The sequence below is a fragment of the Hypomesus nipponensis genome, chromosome 6 (assembly GCF_054491055.1).
Source record: "Hypomesus nipponensis isolate SF chromosome 6, ASM5449105v1, whole genome shotgun sequence".
NCBI classification, from domain to species: Eukaryota; Metazoa; Chordata; class Actinopteri; order Osmeriformes; family Osmeridae; genus Hypomesus; species Hypomesus nipponensis.
Genome location: NC_140366.1, coordinates 18,308,490 through 18,327,987, shown reverse-complemented (window position 1 = coordinate 18,327,987; position 19,498 = coordinate 18,308,490). Strand labels below are relative to the sequence as shown.

The window sequence follows — 19,498 nt, the reverse complement described above, 5'->3', positions numbered from 1 at the left end:
GTCCCGTCGGCCGGTTGCTCCCAATGAATGCGAAACACGTGTGGAGGGTCTGTGACCCGCGGCCTGCGTAGACAGGCCCTGTGTGGCGTGTGGCGTCTGGGCTCACTGCTGTTTGAAGCAGGAGTTTGAAGGGGCGGCGGGAGCGGCGGGAGCGGCGGGAGCGGCGGGAGCAGCTACAGCACAGTGGCCCTGAAGGCTCCCCTCCTGGTCGTCTTTACTACAAGGCATTCCAGCGTCAGTGTGAACCTGCAGACTCATCAGACGCAGCACCAGACCTAAACAACCAAAACAACCACACGTTTATGTCATTAGAGGACTGCCCGAGGGGGCTCTGTCTTTCTCTCTCTCTCTCTCTCTCTCTCTCTCTCTCTCTCTCTCTCTCTCTCTCTCTCACTCTCTCTCTCTCTCTCTCTCTCTCTCTCTCTCTCTCTCTCTCTCTCTCTCTCTCTCTCTCTCTCTGTCTCTCTCTCTCTGTCTCTCTCTCTCTCTCTCTCTCTCTCTGTGTGTGTGTGTGTCTGTCACAAGAATGGTTGATTGATTGACTTTGCTCTTGTTGTGATGATGTTGATGAACAAATGATTGCTTTTTATTGATGTAATACTCTATTGACTGGGACCCCTACGGTGTTTATAAGGTTGGATGTTTTTGCGAAATGGACCAGGAAGTGATCCAAACAGTGCCACATGGTGGACATGGCAATAGGCACTCTAGTCCCTGGAAGAGAAACATTTTTGGCAGCAAGCTTGCGTGAGTGAGTTGTCCAAGCCAGAGTTCAGATTTTTCAAGATAAGAGAAACCGCAGAACTCTCAATGGAGAGTCTAAGTGTTTGTAATCCTGTCCCAGTTAAGGGGGTATTGATTCAAGTCCTTATCTGGTATGGATGTGTCATGAATGAAATCAGACTCCCCATAATAGTGGCTCATTCTCCAGGGTGGGTATATTAGGTGACTCCCTCTACTCTGCTGTCTAAGTGCCGTGCTTGGCTGTGGTCTAAACATGGGGACTGAAACGAAACAAAAAGAGCATTACTAAACATCGCATGTGAAATGAACTGTTAATGTAATCAGGCCTTTTCTGGTTCCAAACAGGCACACCGTGGTATGGGGAATGATATGTGTATTGGGTTGTTTTCAATCTATAAATGTGCGAATCTTACGCCTGGCAACTGGGCTAGATAACTTTGGCACTGTTGTCATCTTTTTAAGCTTGTCTGCTTTGATTTTTGGTGTTTGAGGTTTTGTTATGCCAGGTGCTTGCGTTGTGTTGTCTTAGGAATTTCTGTGCCCAGTCTGACCTTGTGTTGTTCTGTGTACCTGACAATAAAAGACTTGAACTTGATCTGTGTTCCTTCCCCCCAAAACAAACAAACAAACATGCACAGATAGTCAGAAAAGGGTTTCTCTTCCACCACAAACAGGAAGTAACAGTAGCCACCCTGGAGTTTTGTTTCAATGTTGTCAGTTGTCATGTTCAAATGCATTTGTAGAGCTGTTTCTCGTTGATAAAGAAAATGCTCCATAATCTTTGAAAATATCTATACTCATAGTACCAAATACTACATCATTTCAGTAAACTATTGCTGTTCAAACCTCTCATCTTTCGCTGAAACCTCAGTGTGATGTAATATTCCCTGCCACAGAGTCATTTAGCAGAGCGTCTGCTAAATGACTACATGTAAGCTCGACAGGCTGCGTTGTCTGTGGCCAGGCTGCATGGCCGTGTTCGCTGGTATGCATGAGACAGTGACCCCTGGATGGCCCAGGCCACAGCCTCCGTCCCCAGCTCAGCCTGTGTCGCTGTTAAAGAGATGGAGGGGAGGGGAGGAGAGGAGGGACAGGTGTGTGGGTGGAGGGGATCTATCTGTCTATCAGGCCCATGTCTGGTAGCTGTTAGGAGAGCCAGCTGGGGGAGGGAGAGGGGGAGAGAGGGAGGCCGAGAAAGAGGAAGAGGAGGAGAGCAAGAGGAAGAAAGAGAGTGTGAGAGAAAGGAAGGAAGCGAGGGAGAGAAGCAGACAGAAAGAGGAAGAGTGAGAGGAAGAGAGAGAGAGAGAGAGATAAATAGAGGAAGAAGGGGGATATGCCTCTGGCTGCTAGTCAACTGGCAACAGAGTAGCCTTAGAGAGTTGTTTTGGGTGGTGGAGGGAGAGGGGGAGGGAGAGGAGTGATTGGCTGAATAGCAGCCCGGGGTCTCAGCATAGCCCTGATGCACCTGTTGTTTTCATAACAGCAGCAATCATTAAGGCCACTCAGCCTTCACCCCCTAGTTACTGCAACCCGTCATGCCAACAGTAGTGCTGGAGACCAGACATTACATATTGTCTTTACAGTAAGTGAGTTACCATCAGGAGAGTCTTAGAAGAGGACCTTTTGATCCCAGAAATATAGGTTCACTTGGTGGCAGGGATAGCTTGACTGTATCACTGTCAGAAACAAATAAATACAATTACAGTTCATGTGGGTCAAGAACAGAGTTTGAATAGGAAGCACAGACCTGCTAGCCTTGCAAGCCTCCGTGGCACAGCTAACAAGCACTTCTACGGACAGCAAGAAAATAACAAGCCCATGTCCCCCCCTTTTTAGTCTGCTCGACCTTCTCCTTAATTTGTATCACCATAGTAACCACCTACTGACAAGGCCATCATGTTGGATGGTTGTTCCACCTTCTCTTATGTAACTCTGTATGGAGTCTGATGAGAGGCTAAAGACTCTATGTAACTTACTTGAGATTTATAAGAATGTGCTGATGGTATGAATTGAGTTGACCGTGCTTAATTTAGAGGAATAGATATAAGCAATATTAGTGTGCCATGTGGAGTGTTTTAAATGAGGGTCTTAATGTAGATCATTCAATCTCAATCATTAATGAAATGGGTACATGTCAGTACAGAAAGACATCATAAATGAGTTGTGTCAACTACGTTGTCGAAATAAAGTCAATGTCAGGGAGTCTGTTGGTTAACTTATTGTTTGCGTGGTAAAACTACGAAGCACCCAGCATTCAGGTTGTGCGGTGTGTTGTTTAAGGATCTGTGTCAGAGTCCCTCGGGGCATGGGATAGAAACAGAGGAAATCTGGATTTCAGAAATGTAAGTAGAGCATACACACTGGTGGCAGGTCAATGCTGTTTGCCGAACAGTGGTCTCATGTGTTCACCAGCTAAAGTCTGGGCTACCATGCTTAACAGAGCACATCTAGTCTGGCTTTTCCATCTGCACATATCCAGATCATCCCAGCTCACCTATGTAGTTAGCACAGGCACAGGATCAGTGGAGCCTGTGGATAATGAGGGAGAGTTTGCGCTTGTTGCTGTCAGATCAGAATACTTGTTGTACTGGATGTGTAGTAATAAGCTGAAATGGCAGCTTATGAAACACACCACAGAGTAAGGTAAACAGTGCCGGTTATCCATCCAGCAAGGTCGCCCCCCCTCAGTGGATTTTCTGGTCGTGGCAGATAGCTTAGGGCAGAGTGTCTGAGCGCAGAGTGGCTGGCTTATTCCTCATTAGAGAGTTAGGGTTAAGAGTTTGGAGAGCTTCTCTTGTGCTCCTTTAACATGGTTTCTGTTTGGCTTGTCAAGCACCTCTTTATAGGATATGCTGTCTGACTGACTCTGTGTTTGGAAAATACATTTAACACAGCAAGCTCACCATTGTATAACATTGTGTCAAATCATTTAAGATCTGTCCCAGCCTGCACAAGTTTATTCATTCACCGCATTAGTCCCCCCCCCCCACACACACACTCCCCCCCCACACACACACACACACACACACTACCCCCCCCACACACACACTCCCCCCCCACACACACACACTCCCCCCTACACACACACACACTACCCCCCCCACACACACACTCCCCCCCCACACACACACACTCCCCCCCCCCCCCCACACACTCCCCCCCCACACACACACACACTCCCCCCCCCCCCCACACACACACTACCCCCCACACACACACACTCCCCCCCCACACACACACACTACCCCCCACACACACACACTCCCCCCCCCACACACACACACACTACCCCCCACACACACACACTCCCCCCCCCCCACACACACACTCCCCGCCCTCCCCCCCCCCCCCACACACACACACTCCCCGCCCCCCCCCCCCCCACACACACACACACACACACACGTTGATCCCTTTAATCTATATGAAAACAGTCTCTTTCTCCTCTGCTTTGTTCGCAAAAGATGTCGTTCTTTATTGGTGGTGTGTTTCAGGTGGCTGGCTCTGAGAATGTTCTAGAGAATTTCCCGTCTGTAGGTTCAGTACCAGCAAAGCTCGGTGGTGACTTTAGACCGCCTCAAGGGCATGACGGACAGCTCATAATGGATCACGAAGGGCACAGCCACTTCTGATGGCCCTGGAGTATTTGCCTGGCTCTCATGAATATAAGTGGTGGTGACTGTTGCACTGTTGCAAGGTTAAGTCACTAGCAGCTCACTCTAAAGGACTATCTCGTCTTGGCGAGAGAGAGATTATAATGAGTATACAGCAAGCTGGGGACAGAGAGAGACTTGAATCATGAAGCATGTGATTAAACCCTGCCACGGTTTTCACCTATGTTACATATGGTTTAGATACAGATATTATAATAATGTACCCTATACTGTTATTTCTGGTTCATATCTGACACAATTTAATGAGTTTTGGACTGGGGTTACCCTGAAACCAGGTCCATGAATAGCTTTAGCAGCAAGCCTGTTGATAACATAAATAATGGATACAAGACCCAGCAAAGATTAAACAGAATTCTCAATTGCAGCAAGCACTGGAGGAAACGAATGAGTCTAGAGACTGAGCTCAGAGATCTCCCCTCTGTTAGGTTTAGTTTCCCAGGCCAGGTTATCCTTCTGTTGCATGTACTGATAGTGGGAGGGAAATTAACACCAAAGGAGAAAGACATCACGGATAAACAATGGAAGACATGTCTATTAAAGCAAACTTCTGACCAGGGATGAATTCAAGACTGCAAGTTGCAATTTGCTCTCATTCAGTCTTCCTAAAGTCTCTCCAGTGACCTACTTGTGATTTGCATCGTTGACTCTGATTTTTAAACTAACCCTTGACCTCTTATACGCCTTAACGGAAAGCTATAGCTGTCAGGCCTGCCGTTTCAAAGTTAACTGAGAGATTTTATAGCTGAATCCCACGTTAAACCTGTCAACAGATGTCTTGAGGCACTCATAACACATTAAGGTGGTTTGGAGACAAGGAGGCTCATAAATCATCTTGTCTGAATCAATGGATTCCAACATTCTGACATGATTAACTGTCAACCTCAACGGTGTAGCTGGTATGCAACTATAGACGTGCAGTAAACATAATTGTAAGTTTGCAGAAATGGCAAAAGTACACATGTCTTTCACTCAAATAGAAATACAGATACTCATGTTTAAAAAGACTCTTGTAAAAGTTGAAGTACTGACTACACTTTTTCACTCAAGTTAAAGTCAAGAAGTGTGGGCTCTGATTTATCCGTACGTAAAAATGTGCGATTAGGTCTACTGCTACCTGTTGGACTTCACATCATACATTAATACATGTACTCATCAATGATTCAAAAAACATTTCAACCTTTGGAGATTTTTTTCTTGCTCCAACCTTTCTAAACTTTCTTTCCTACACAATTGAAAGAATGCTTTTTTCAAAACCTTTTTTTCAAATTCTCTTTTCAACCTTTTAAAACTAGCTATCCCCAGTCTATCCACAGTGGTGGATTATCCAGCTACTACGATAGCCGTTTGATAGAAGTGGAGCTGAAATAGTTAAAAAAGAAAAGAAAATGATTCTAGCCGCAGCATCCGCAAGCACACTTCACAATGTCCCCTGAAATTATACCCTCTCTGGTCACCTTATGAATTTCATCTCTCTGACATACGAGGGCTCACGTTCTTATGCGGAGTGGAGACTGCAAGGGCTTAGGAGACCTTTTAGTCCTGGCCTGGTGACACAACTAGTATCCAAGTACACAGATTTAATGAGCTGGAGGTGAACTCCTAATACCGTTTTCTCTCCTGTTTTCAAATTGCCAAAGTGCTGTGTGCTGGAGGAATAAACTCTTTAATGAGACCACACCAGGCTTGTTCTGGTCTGTTCTGTTCACCCTTGCCTCTGTAGATGCCTAAGAGCTGTCTGGGACTAATCTGCTGTCTCTGACTCAAGTTTCCAGTCTCATTTAATTCAATGAAGATGGGATCTCAGGAGAGCCTGGTACATCCAGCACTCCATCATCCTTAGCAGTTGCCACGTACAAAAAATCATCCGTGTGTTGAGTCTGACATTTCACACATGCTTCGGGGTGGTTTGCTACCTTGATTTTATTCAATACATGTACAGTACGAGGAGCTGATGAATTAATTTGTGAAACCTTATCAAAGAGACAGAAGACCAAATTCCGTTCCATCTCAAGGTTGTCATTCAGATCGAACTGCTTCACGTGTTTGTCCGCTCTGACTTTGGATAAAACCGAATGTTCCCCTGGCACAAACACATGGGGTTTCAGGTCAATCAGAATCACGGCGATGAACCCCCAGCTCAGACGGCTTTTCACGGTCTGATGTGACGAGTGTAAGCAGTCTTATTTCTGTCCTCGTAGCGAACCATGTTGATGGCAGTTGATCCATCGCCATGACACCCTGCGTGGGTGTCAGCAGATGAGCAGCAGTGAATAGATGGCCACTTATGGGCTGTATAGATGTGGGCCACAGATGCACCTCTGTAAGCCAGTCCTGTTGGCTGTTTAAGCCAGGGAAGCAGCATCTACCACACATCTCTGCGGCCGTATTAAACGTGCTTCGCAGGCCTTTTGGCATCCATTGCCCTCCCTGGAACAGTCAACTGTCACTCTCTGCCATGGCAGCTGTCCCGGTAAACACACGGCCTGGGAAGTTCAGTGGTTGATTGTTAGTGGGAGGACAAGAACAGTGATTGATGCATCTTGTACCAATTAAGCTCCGAGGCGCTAGGATTCTTGTCTCCTGAGCAGCTCCATGGAGCTGAGTGGCCTGTGGGGACCTGCTGTCGTGGAGGGCGTGGAGCTCCCAGTCTCAGCCTACGGAAGCATAATAATGGTCTTATCAGTCTTCCTGTTAACTGCACAGCCACCACAGATACGGAGACTAGCCATGTAATACTATGTGTGACCTTTTAAATCCCTTGCTGAAAACAACCATTTTTCTAGGGGTCACTGACTGGTTAGGGCCTGAGTAATGCATGGGCGCACCGGCTGCAGTTGCCTCAGAGCTGAATACAGTCTACAGTGCACTTGAGTGCAAACCAGAAGGCCTGGTTGTCGCCGACCAAATCAAATCCACCTCAGGCGTTCCATTTCCGTCATGATTTTAACTCACTTTGATGGATGGAAGGAAATTCTTCTGGTGGATGGAACTTCTTCATTGCATGACACTCATGTACCGCTCACCTTGCCGCTGGAGCCACAGCCCCGCCCAGCTCAGAGCAGCCAATGGGAACCAGGCCCCATAGACGATCAGAGCTCATTGAATCTGGGATTAAAAGGTTGATCTCAATGGGACTGTGCTTCCCTTGACAGTACCTCCCAGACCTCCTTACTTTGTTCTCCATCTGAAGCTAATTGTGAGCCCTTTGGACTTCAGAGGATCACTTGTGTGATGCCTATACAATGTGGAATGTGAACACAGATGCACACACACACACAGACACACACACACACACACACACACACACACACATACACACCACTGCCCTCTCTTGCTTCAGGGTACATGTACAAATGTAGCTTGGTATGCTGGATAGGCATTGTTGAGTGCTTTAGAAAGGTCTCCCGAGAATCCTGAATGTTATGTTCCCAAGCCCTCCCCGTATTGTACGTGACAGGCAACAAATGGCTTCGGTCAGAACCTTCATGGAAGGAATGGGCGTCTTGGAATTCTCCCGGGGAATAAAAACATCATGCAAATCGTGTCAAAAGGGGTTAAATGTATTAGAAAAGACCAATATACAGATGAGTGGCCATTAAAGAATAGCATGCTTTGTAGGATGAGAGAGGGATTCTGGTTCTCTCTGATTCTGGGTGAACTAAGACACACACACACACACACACACACACACACACACAAACACACTCTCTTACAGAGCGTGAAACACTCAACTCTCACACAGAATGTATCCACGGTTATATTTGAACAGTGTGCTACTGTTTAACCACATTCTAGTTTAAAAACCAGTGGGTCTATCTTAGTCACTCATGTTGTGGCCTGGTGTTTTTTGTGTTCCATTAAAGAATCCAGCTAGATTAGCCTCAATGAAATAATGAAGTTTTCTGTCAGGTGAACTATGGCCTTATTTGAGGGTGTGTTGTTGCGGTGCTGTCTGGTTTTGCTGCATAAAGGGTCTCCAGGTGTCCCTTGTGATAGCCTCATCAGCAGTTGCACAATCACCCTTTTGTGTGAGAAGAATTCAGTTACTAGAGACGTGTTGGTCTAAACATCACTGACTTGTGAGTCAGTAGAGTATTTGGAGGAGAGGAAGACTGATTTGAAGCTGTTGGATCAGCCAAGGGCAACCACACCCTTGACGTCCAAGCTAAAATCCTCATGAATCTTATTCCAGTGGTCAAAGGTTTTCTGAAAGGAAAAACAATGAAAGCTTGTGGATTTTTTTTTTGCTTTTGTTTTTGAGAGGTATCAGAAAAAGTATACTTTTTCTGATACTTTAGGATGTTTTTTTCTTTAAAAAAAAGTGCTTATCAGGACCCTTCCTTTCAGTTGTTGGTGCAGATCTGCAGTCACAACAGTTAAAAATGCAACTGTATGTGGCAGTTTGATTACTTGAAGAGTGTTATTTTGCTCATTTTCTACACCCAGCGTTCATTTGAGCCCTTTCTTGATACCCTTCACTCCTGATTGTGACAGACAATGTGTGTGTTGTATCCAATCTTACAGTTGTATTTGATTTGCGTTTTACAATGTCATATTCAAATACTGAGCCTAGTTACCTCGTTGTAATAACATTATGCAAATGGTAACCAGGCAGCTTCTGAGCAGTGACGACACTTCTAATTCTGATTCTGATTCTGACTTGGGGTTGAATCAGCAAACAGCTGAAATGCCCACTCAGAAGCTCCCAAAGAAATTGGTCTCAGTGTTATCCTAGCCATTCTGACTTCTAAGGGGTTAGCCATTGAAGAAGTTACTCAATTAGTCCCATCGTCATGGTTTGGAATCAGCATCACAATAGAGGCTCCAGCAGCCTTTTTCACATCCCACCATACCATCTGCATTTCCCCAGATTACGGACATACTCCAAAAGAAGTGGATGAGGAACTATGGCTTTTCTTGCCTTTGTGTGTTTTTGTTGTTGTTATTGAGGTAAAGAACGCTTGGATGGTTACGATTAAGTTTTTCAACAGTGTAAATGAATTACTAGGGTTGAATGTTTTTCGACTAGATACTGAACCTATAGGCTCCTATAATGGAATATCTGTTGACTGTTTGGTGTAGGTGTAGTAATAACCATGATTACAATTTAACCATGATTACAATTTAATTAAAATATGTTCTTAAAAGTGAACCTGGTTTGAGGCAATTGCATTAGCCCTTTATATGACGAAACTCTAATCACAGCCAAGTTATTGACTTTACAAAATAGGGTTTTACCTTTTTAATGGGTTTGTAAATAGGAGTGTTGAGGGATTGAGGGATTTGGGATGACTGTTACCAACAGACACCGCTCTCGATAACATCATATCATTTGCATATCTAATCTCAAATATATAAGATACGCCCACTACTACAGTATCCTACTGCAGTTACATTTAACAGATGGATGGTTTTACAAAGAGAAAACATCATATGGGTGACTCGTAAACAAAGGCTGCATAAAGAACACACTAATCCTTTAATAACACGATGTGGAGAGCCGCAGAGAAGACCAGGAAAATCCGTGTTTGATGAAGCTTTTGTGTTCCGTATTAGGTATTTACTGTAGCACACCAAGAGACCACAGGAAGATTTGTTTTGACCCATGTAGTCCTTTCAGATCGGTGTGGAAAGGTTGACATTTCTGACACTAACAGTTTCTTACCCTTTTATCGACTTCTGCATAGACATTTCGGGACACAAAGGGGAGTCGAATGTTGTGAAGGACATGGACTTCTATGGAAGTAACCTCATATGACAAGCCCTGGTGACAGTCAGACACTCATTCTACAGTTGTTTACCTTCCAAACAAGACCCAGCAGTACGGTTGAGAAATAATCAAACTTTTACTTGCATTGTTGGGCAGTATATAACAATGAAGCAACCTAAGACCGTACTTTCAAGGTCTGAATAATAACCACAGAGTAGAAATCAAACTGACCACAGACATCACCCCAAATATATTTAACACCCCCTGTTCTCCCTTGGACCTCCAGCTCTCAGCCACCATGCATTTCCTCCCAGAGTACCTCTTACCCCACCCCCTCCTCCTCCTTTTCCAAATCCCCTACACCCCCCCAAATACCCGTCTGACATCCCCCCAAATACTAGCACCCCCCAGCCCCCCCCCCCCCCCATAACTTTAGGCTGGTCGCTAGCTGCTCTGGAGAATCCCAGTGACCTAGATTCTGTCAGAGTTTACTGTGTGCTCCAGCCCGGGCTGTTTTCACTCCGTTGCCAGCCTCAAATCCACAGGGTGCGTGCACATCAGCTCTCTGACCCACATCTCCATGGCAACAGCTCCACAATGCCCCAGTGAAGCACTGACGGCTGGCGACGGAAGGGAGTGGATGGTTGTATCACTCCCTGACCTGCAGAGTAGAATGGTGGGCTGCACAAAGCCCCTCCCCTCCCCACCCCCAGACTCCCCCCCCCCTCCCCCAGACTCCCCCACCCCCCCTCCCCTCCCCCAGACTCCCCCCACCCCCCCACCCCAATCACTCTTCCTTTCTCATTCACCGTCCTCCATTTTGTTAGAGAATAATTAAAGCACACATGGATGGGGGGTGTGTATTCCAATATGGCGGCTCATCCAGCATGGTCCTGCTGTGTGTGTGTGTGTGTGTGTGTGTGGAGGCGGAGAGTGTCTCTGACCCAGTCTGTGGTGGACACAGGGCAGGGACAGACTCGTGGCTTCTCGTGTCCATTTCTCTTTCAAGCCGCACGGATAACCTCATGCTGCTCCTCCCCTCCCATGCCATATGCTCCCACAATTCACTGCCAGCCATGTTGGCTGTTTTTTTCTCCCTCTTTTTCTCTTTCCACCCCCCCTCTCCACCCTCATTTGTTGACTTGCAGTCAGTGTATATATCAGATTTTTGACACTGCACACTCCAAAAATACACAATACATTTTTCTTTTTTGAATACAAAATGTGCATGACAGGGTGTTTTGCTTTTCTACCACAGGTCTACACAATGATATGTAAACCTGTAATTTAAAGATTTTAATTTTTTTAAATAATTAATTGAAAGCATTACAAGGATATAGCTATTAATGCGGTAAGTAGTTGGCCCCAACTGTAAAGGGATAGGGTTCTGATCCTTCAACAGACGTTTTTCCCTGTTCACACAAATGGAAGCAGGCAGTTTTGGCTCAGATCGTATTACAGATTTGGCCAATGCCACTCTCTCTCTCCCAGTGTTCAACAGAACACCCCCACCCCCCAGAATTGGACTGGCCCGCCTCAATCTTATCACAATAACACACTGTCACTTCACATTTACGCTGGGTGAAACCTATCCTGCCAACTGCCACCACACAGCTCACATAACACTGGTGACAAACACCATTCTGTCTGCCTGCCTGCCTGCCTGCCTGCCTGCCTGCCTGCCTGCCTGCCTGCCTGCCTGCCTGCCTGCCTGCCTGCCTGCCTGCCTGCCTGTAACGAATCAGGATCGTATCATGCCACATCACTTTACATGAACAGAAACAATCTCGACAGCGGGATGCTGTCAAAATGCTCTCTCTCAAATGATGTGTGACCCGGTAGAGTGAAGGCCCGTTTGAGACGGCCTGTGCAGGTCTGGGAGTTGATAGCAGAGCCTGACACGTCTGATCGCAGAGCCTGACACGTCTGGTAGCAGAGCCTGACACGTCTGATCGCAGAGCCTGACACGTCTTAAGCAGCTGCCTGCTTCTGTCAAATGTATTGAAAAACATGTGAAACTGGATTCCCACATTTGTGGACGCTGAATTACTTCAGCCTTCTACCAGTTTACACCTGTTTTCCCTTCATGTTAATCTTGTGTGGGTACCACAATGAGACTCTGTGTATGACAACCTCCCCCTCGCCCCGAGCGGTCAACGGGCTGATATTCCATCTCTGCTGCCATTCTTTTCTTTCTTCTCAACAAGCTTTTCCAGTCTGTCAGCCTTCTACCATGGCAACCGGTGGAATGGAGAGGTTTGCAAAACAAAGGCCCGGAAAAACATGATGTTTTGAAAAATACAAATCTCCCCCAAGTGAACGCAGGAGAAAATATTTTTAGTTGTGAAATACGCCCCTGTAGAGAATTGTCCACTGCTTCGTTTTCAATACACCTTCTGAAACTGATATGGAAGACTTCATTTCACCCTGGGGCCTCCAACAAGCAGGTCTGTACATAAGTGCAGACGATCATGTTTTTCTCTCTCTCTCTCTCTCTCTCTCTCTCTCTCTCTCTCTCTCTCTCTCTCTCTCTCTCTCTCTCTCTCTCTCTCTCTCTCTCTCTCTCTCTCTCGATCGAGTGAATTCAGGGCGTATAGCAGAAAGCCCCAGTTTGAAATATGTTTACAGACAAATGACTAGCTCATTCTATACCTTAGTGGTATTGGAAAACCAAGCCATTTCAGATTTGATTCAAATTCATCTTTTGAAGGAGTTAAGATGTCCCGACAAGTACAACAAACAAAAGGTCGCCAGCCCTCGCTGTCACATTCTGAATGGCAGAAAGTGACAGATTCATGCTTCACAATCAAATGGTAATCTGTATTGTTCTGCACAAGGAAAGACATAATGGTATTGGTAATGATTGTTCATTTCTGTAAAAAAGTGCTGTGCCAATCCAGTCATTTGCATAAGACTTGACAGCTTATGATTAACTAATTACAAAGGCAAAACTAATTCGCTTGTGAACAGTAATCAGTTGTGGAAGTCATAATGATTCAGTTCCGATGACGTCCCTGGTATTATCTCTGAAATGCATCATCCCCTCATTGGTAATAGGGAAATAACCAAACGACAACATCTGCCGTTTACAGGGCCCTCCTGAAAGGTCACCGGATTTCAGACTTGCACAGTCGCTAGTGATCTGCACTTCACTGTGGAAGTCAGAGTCTTCTTTGCAGGTTGTCATAGGACGGTGATGGATCTGTGTAGACAGTTGACTTAGATCCAAACTCTAAACAGAGTCTGTCTGGGGGATTAACAACCATCGACAGGAGAGTGAAGGTTTTGTCTCTGGTGTTGAAATTAAGTCTCCTCAACTGTGGAAAAACTCACTCTTCTACATTGGTAGAAAAAAAAACGATTCTTCTGTCAATAAAGACATTCTTTTTGTCATATTCTTTTATTTTTCAAAAACAAACAGAAAAGTATCATACTTTGAGAGGGCTCTCTTTCAGCAGTGTCAGCTCACACTGAGCTGAAACTTCTTCAAATACACACCCTAGAGAAGTTACTGTGTAGCCTGCCAAATATCTTTGTCAGTCAATCCCACAATGTAACTGTAGAGATTTTGTGAAGTTTATCAGTTCCCCTTGCAAAGATCATTCATTCATGTGAGTTGTAACTGAATAGCATTTTTTTATTAGAGAAAAAAAGACTATCATGGCCGTCTGGCTTATAAAATGTCTTGTCGGAAAAGATCCCAAGAAATGTCTCTGTTCCATCACTGAGATCAATTAGAAGATCTTCAGGCTGACCCTTACTGTGATCCTCCTCCCCCCCCACCCCTCCAGCCTGACTAGAAGCCCTGCCAAGATCATATTAGACTGATTTGCAAGCTCATCTGAGCACAGCCTGGGGTCGACCCTTTGACCCCTCGCTCCCTGGCTTGTGTTGGAAACCCTGGGGCTGTGTGTTTAGTCTCATCTACCTCTCTTCATATTCTCCTCCCTTCGAGACCATGATGGCCAGATGCCACTCTACCCCCCTGCCCCAAACACATACATGCACACACACACACACACAGTCGTTTCCTGGCTCCATTTTTGACATCCTCGAGTTCAGCCTGGTTCCTTTTTTCGACAGTCTCCAAACGCCTGCTAGTGCCACAGTTGCCTGGTATCCCGGCAGAGTCACAGCTGAATTAATCCCAGGAAAAAAAGCCGTCCTCCTCTCTCTGACCCCCTGCTGTTCTCCAAATGGATGGAGGCTCGTCTTGGTTTACCTCACAAACACTGCTTTGATCGCAGTCCTTCCATAACTGCCTCTTAATTCCCCCTGAACAGTTTTGACCAACGTTAGTGCCTCTGTTTCTGGTGCCCAGAAGACCAAACAATATACCGTGTCTGAAGTCTAGTAGCAGCTATTCTCTAACACTCACCCCCTCTTTGGTCTGTAGTGTTGTTTCCTCTCAAGCTAGTCTGTGTGTTGGTGTTTGGGAGACCAGTGACACTGTTCAAATTAACAGGCTTAAATAGACAGTGGATCCATATAGATGAGCTCATTGTTTGGTTTTGGCTTTGCCAGAGCGCATCTATTTCCATCTGAATGATTCTAACTAAATAGGACCGTGTCATATTGGATTACAGCCCAACTGCACAGAGGGCAGTTTTAAAACATTGAACAGAGAGGTTATTTTGAGCGTGATTCATGAATTATTTCTGTCCATTTGTTGGAATTTCAAAGAAATTGTTGACACTCTTGTCATCATTGCATGCAGGTTTTTTTTTGGGGGGGGGCTCTCCTAACAACAAGAGTGCTGTGACTTTTATTTCATATTCAAATACTCTCTTTCACCTAATACTGATTTCAGAAAAGCCAAGTTTACAAACAGACACCACAACACCATCTCTCTCTCATACATAAGTGCAGACGATCATGTTTTTCTCTCTCTCTCTCTCTCTCTCTCTCTCTCTCTCTCTCTCTCTCTCTCTCTCTCTCTCCCTGTCTCTCTCTCTCTCTCTCTGTGCGTGTCTCTCTCTCTGTCTCACTTGCATCCTCTCACATCCACACAAGCTGAGATCGATTAAAAACACAAAAACAAGCATGTACGAATATGAAAGCAATTTTCCACTTTTCTCTTGTTATTTCCCCCACGCCTCAAACCCAGGAGAGATGCAGGATGACCTCAACAGCAGCAGCACCCAAGATCAGAGTTCTTTTGAACTTTCTCTTTGTTGGTTGGAACTTTCTGGAATGGGCAGATTTGCCCCCTGGACCCATGCTGTGTCCTGTGAAAGAGGCTGAACAAGCTTTGGTGTTAAGTGACACCTCTTTTAAAGGTAGAATAGGTTACCTTGGCAGTAAAAACGTAATTGCTTGATTTCACACAGACACACACACACACATAGGTCCTGCTCAGCGAGTCATTGGCACTTACTCATGAAAAAAGCATTGAAGCGTAGAATAGCTCCATGTTGTTATGCCTGAGGATGACTAGGCCCACTGACGGTTAATCCTTTACTGGGATGTGGATCCAGGGACAAAGATCCTTTCTCATAAAGCACCAAAGATGCATTGTAGGTTCCCATGATCCTATTTGGATGCACATGGGCCTGTCACAGTGGATCCTGACTGGCCTAGACCCCAGCTCTTCATGACGTCACCCATTCAAACCCACCTAACTACCTTTGTGCTATGTGAGCCTCTCCTCTTGGTGGTGTGAAAACAGCTCAGGCTGGATCACAGAGCAGACACACCTTGACCTGCGGAGCGCCACTGGAAGTCTGAGATCTGCTCCTCAGGTCTCCTCTAGGATTAACGTTAAGACAGGCTGCTGGATTCCGGTTCAACAGGGTATTCAGTGTTGTGGTTTTAGACAGTAATTAGTGTTTTTTTGTGGATTGTTAATCATTCCATATTTTAAAAACAAGGTTGGAGGTGGTTAGCTATCAGAAGCACATCCAATAAGTTGTTTTTCTGCTCTTAAAACAAAAAATACTTGCTATGTGTTGTTATTTCAATTTTATTTTAAATGACTGCATTACTACATGAGTATTGGATTCGATTTTTTTTTACCTCGACAAGTTCATTTGATAGTTGTTGCTTCTGCTGTGCGGTTGGATGCGAGTCGTTGTGACTTCATGCGATCATCAAGATCGTCTTCTGAATGAGTCACCAGATCTCTGCTCACAACCCTAGCTAACCCTAACACACCTTTCCCAGTCACAACAAACCCAATTGAAAGTAATCTCAGAATCGGACTTTACAACGTTTTTTTTATTTCTCATGAAAACGTTTAGTGATATACATTTGTCAAGCGTTATCTAGTAGTAGGAATCCATGATGCGCTTCATGCTCATGAACCTCATGTTGCCTCCCATGCCTCCCATGCCTCCCATCATCTGGCTGAAGTTCCTGTACTCGCCAGGCCTCATGTACATATGCCTGCCTCTGTAGTTGGGCTGCTCATACATCAGCCAGTTGCCCTCCATCACGTTGCAGGACATGCAGTTGTTCATGCGGTAACGGTCCATGATGTTGTCACAGTCGTCCATTATCTCGTGCATCTGACCACCGAAGTTCTCCCTCTCGTAGATCCTCATCCTGTAGTTACCTCTGTGCATGGGGATCATGCGGCAGGACCTGATGCAGTCGCTCCAGTTGAACATGCTCATATAGTCGGGATACTCGCCCCTCCTCATGAAGTGCTGGTTTCCCATGTAGTTGGTGCGGTCGTAGACCATGAAGCAGCCTCTCTCCACCCTGCAGGAGTGGCAGCGGGACATGTAGGAGGACATGTCGGACATGTCGTTCATGCACTCGTAGGAACGGCCCTGGAAGTTCCTGTCCTCGTAGAAGGTGATCTTGGACATCATGTTGGAGGTCATTTTGGCTCAGAGCTCTGGAGGTGCTTCAGTTGCTGAGGCTGTAACGCTTGATGATGGACTGACTGGAAACCTTCGCTTTTTATACCTGTCGACCACAGGCCCCCATTGTGTAAACCCCCTGACTTGGCAACATGCCATAGAAGCCAATAGAGGTTAGTTCACATTTAGCACTGGGTCCCCTCAAAAGACCTACAGTAGCGGTTTCTCTTAGAACACTCTAACAAAGGGGAACGCTAACGGGGAATAATAACGCTCTTGAAACCCGTAAATTGTGTATTGTGGAGCCTTACAACACAGACAACGCAAACAATTTGGATAAATGTCGGACGTTGTGAGAACATGTTCTTTCCTGCATTGAATTGCACCCCCCACATTTTGCTTGTGTTCTTGGTTTTTAGAATTTTCTGTACGGTATCACATTTGATTATTTTGCCTATAATTCTTAATCTCCACAACATTAATTTGTTAATAGTGTCTTTCCTCTGTGAATGGAAAGCACAATGTTTATAGTACAGATTCAGAACAAAGTTTAGTATCCAACTGTATGAACTCTTCATTGAGGACACAAAAGAGTGTACTTGACACAGACCAGATGCTATTTGATGACTGGAGGGATTCTCCAACACAACTGTTTTCTCTTATCCCAGTTAACTTTCACTTCATGTGTGTATTAGTATTACACAAGCAAAAATGCCAACTCTGTGTGTTTTGTTTAGTTAGCTCTACAAGGGTTTTCTGTAGGATTTCTGTTGCTTAAATCTATTTCTCCCTTGGCCATTATGTTTGAAATGAAAGCTTTCAACACCCTCTTTTTCATGCAGGGACTGAATAAAATAAGGCCAGGAATGTTTTCCAAAAATGTCCCAATTTCCCTTTAAGGTATGTTAAAGTGTGCTTTGTCAAATCATAAATAACGATGTCGCAATCAGCTGAGTTAACCATAACATTTTCCTAACAGCAGATGACTATCAGACGCCTGCATGTTTGACTTGTAGCCATTTCATTAACTCAACATGGCAGTTAAACATAAGTTATACGTTTTTAGTTTACATTCAGAGTTAAACAAGCAGAGCATGTCAACGTGAAGCTCTTATGATCTACTACAGCGTTTATCTAAAGGGTGTGGGACACCTCCTACTTTCCAAGTGTCAGGGCCGTTGGAATGTCCTGCACTGATTCAGGGGTACCTGAAGAACTCTAAAACTTCTGAGGTAATGTAAGATGGCTTCTCTGATGAGCTGTGCAGTGATGAGGAGTTCTCAGCTGGGAGACTAGAGTCCCTGAGGCTGTGATTCAGCGGTGTTGGGGTTCCCGCCTTCCCACGGCTAACGGGCTTGGTTCTGAGGCTGTGATGTGGGATGAAGCGGTCACCTGTCAGACGGAGTAATTGCCTCTCATTATGCAGCACACAGCTGGAGACTAACCCACCCACGCGTTGTCACATACAGTTGAGAAACAGGAAAGTCTGCTATGGATCTCACCTGCTGTATAATATGTTGGTGAACGGTTGTCGATCTGCCTGTTCAAACTGGGTTGAGATTTAATGAGCACAGCATGGTTTTGTGAAAGGGCAATAAAATCACTAAAATGTGTGTTATGACTAAATGCAGTGTGCAGTTTGTTTTAGAAACTTACTTCTGACGCATTGGTGGTGTTTTAGGCTAACTCTGGCTGTAACAATAAACTAGAAAAGGGAACCTTGAAATGAGTGCTTCCTCAAAAAAAACTTTCAGAATCAGTTCTTTAGTTTTCCACGATGAGCTATTTGTCAGCTAACGTTGTAGCACAAACTTAAACATCGCTTGGAAGCTTTTCAGAACACAACTCAACAGGAGAGTTACACAGGTATCCTGTGATTAACAAGATGACTTTGATTATCCCACAAGCTGTGCCAAACCTCGCTCCTCAGCTCAGCCCAGTAGATAAACTCCCAGCCTGCCTCTAAACCTCAAATGTCCAGGTTCGATTACCTGCTAGTGAAGTGCCTCTGCACATTCCGCTGCAGAGTATAGAAACCCTGGCTCTTCCCTCTACCCTCCTCACTTCCCAGGACCCCCTTCTGTACCGTCCGGCTGCCCCCTCCTAGGTGTCTTAGCAGGCTCTGTGAGACGACTCTCCGCTCCACCAGCAGTGTTCCTCAGCGTGAACCCTCCTAAGGGGTCTCTGGGTCGGACTAGCAGCAGGGAGTGAGCCAGCGGTTATGGTGGCTCTACTAATGTGCTTAGCCCTCCTGGGCGCCCGGGGTTCACTGGGTCACAGAGAGGCAGTGCTGCTCTGGAAGCTGAAGGATCTGCGCTCCAGCCGGCCATACAGGTCCAGCCAGCCGTGCCTAATGGCATCCCTTAGTGATGACGACCCTGATTATGTGCTGGGACTGTCATCAAGCTTGTGACAGCCAGTCGTCACTGAATGCAGATGACCCCTGTGGAGGTCACGGCGAGATTTACATTGGATGTGAAAGTTGATGATGTCATGGGGGTTTGGGAAAGAAAGGCCTCTTAAGTTATCTTTGAAAAGGAGGTATCAAAGTGAGAAGATGGATA

At 45.6% G+C, this 19,498-nt stretch overlaps 1 pseudogene; it reads right to left on the bottom strand.

Moving 5' to 3' along the window:
* Positions 1–16,362: 16,362 nt before the first annotated feature.
* On the bottom strand, positions 16,363–17,713 carry LOC146287467 (gamma-crystallin M2 pseudogene; annotated as a pseudogene).
* Positions 17,714–19,498: the final 1,785 nt, after the last annotated feature.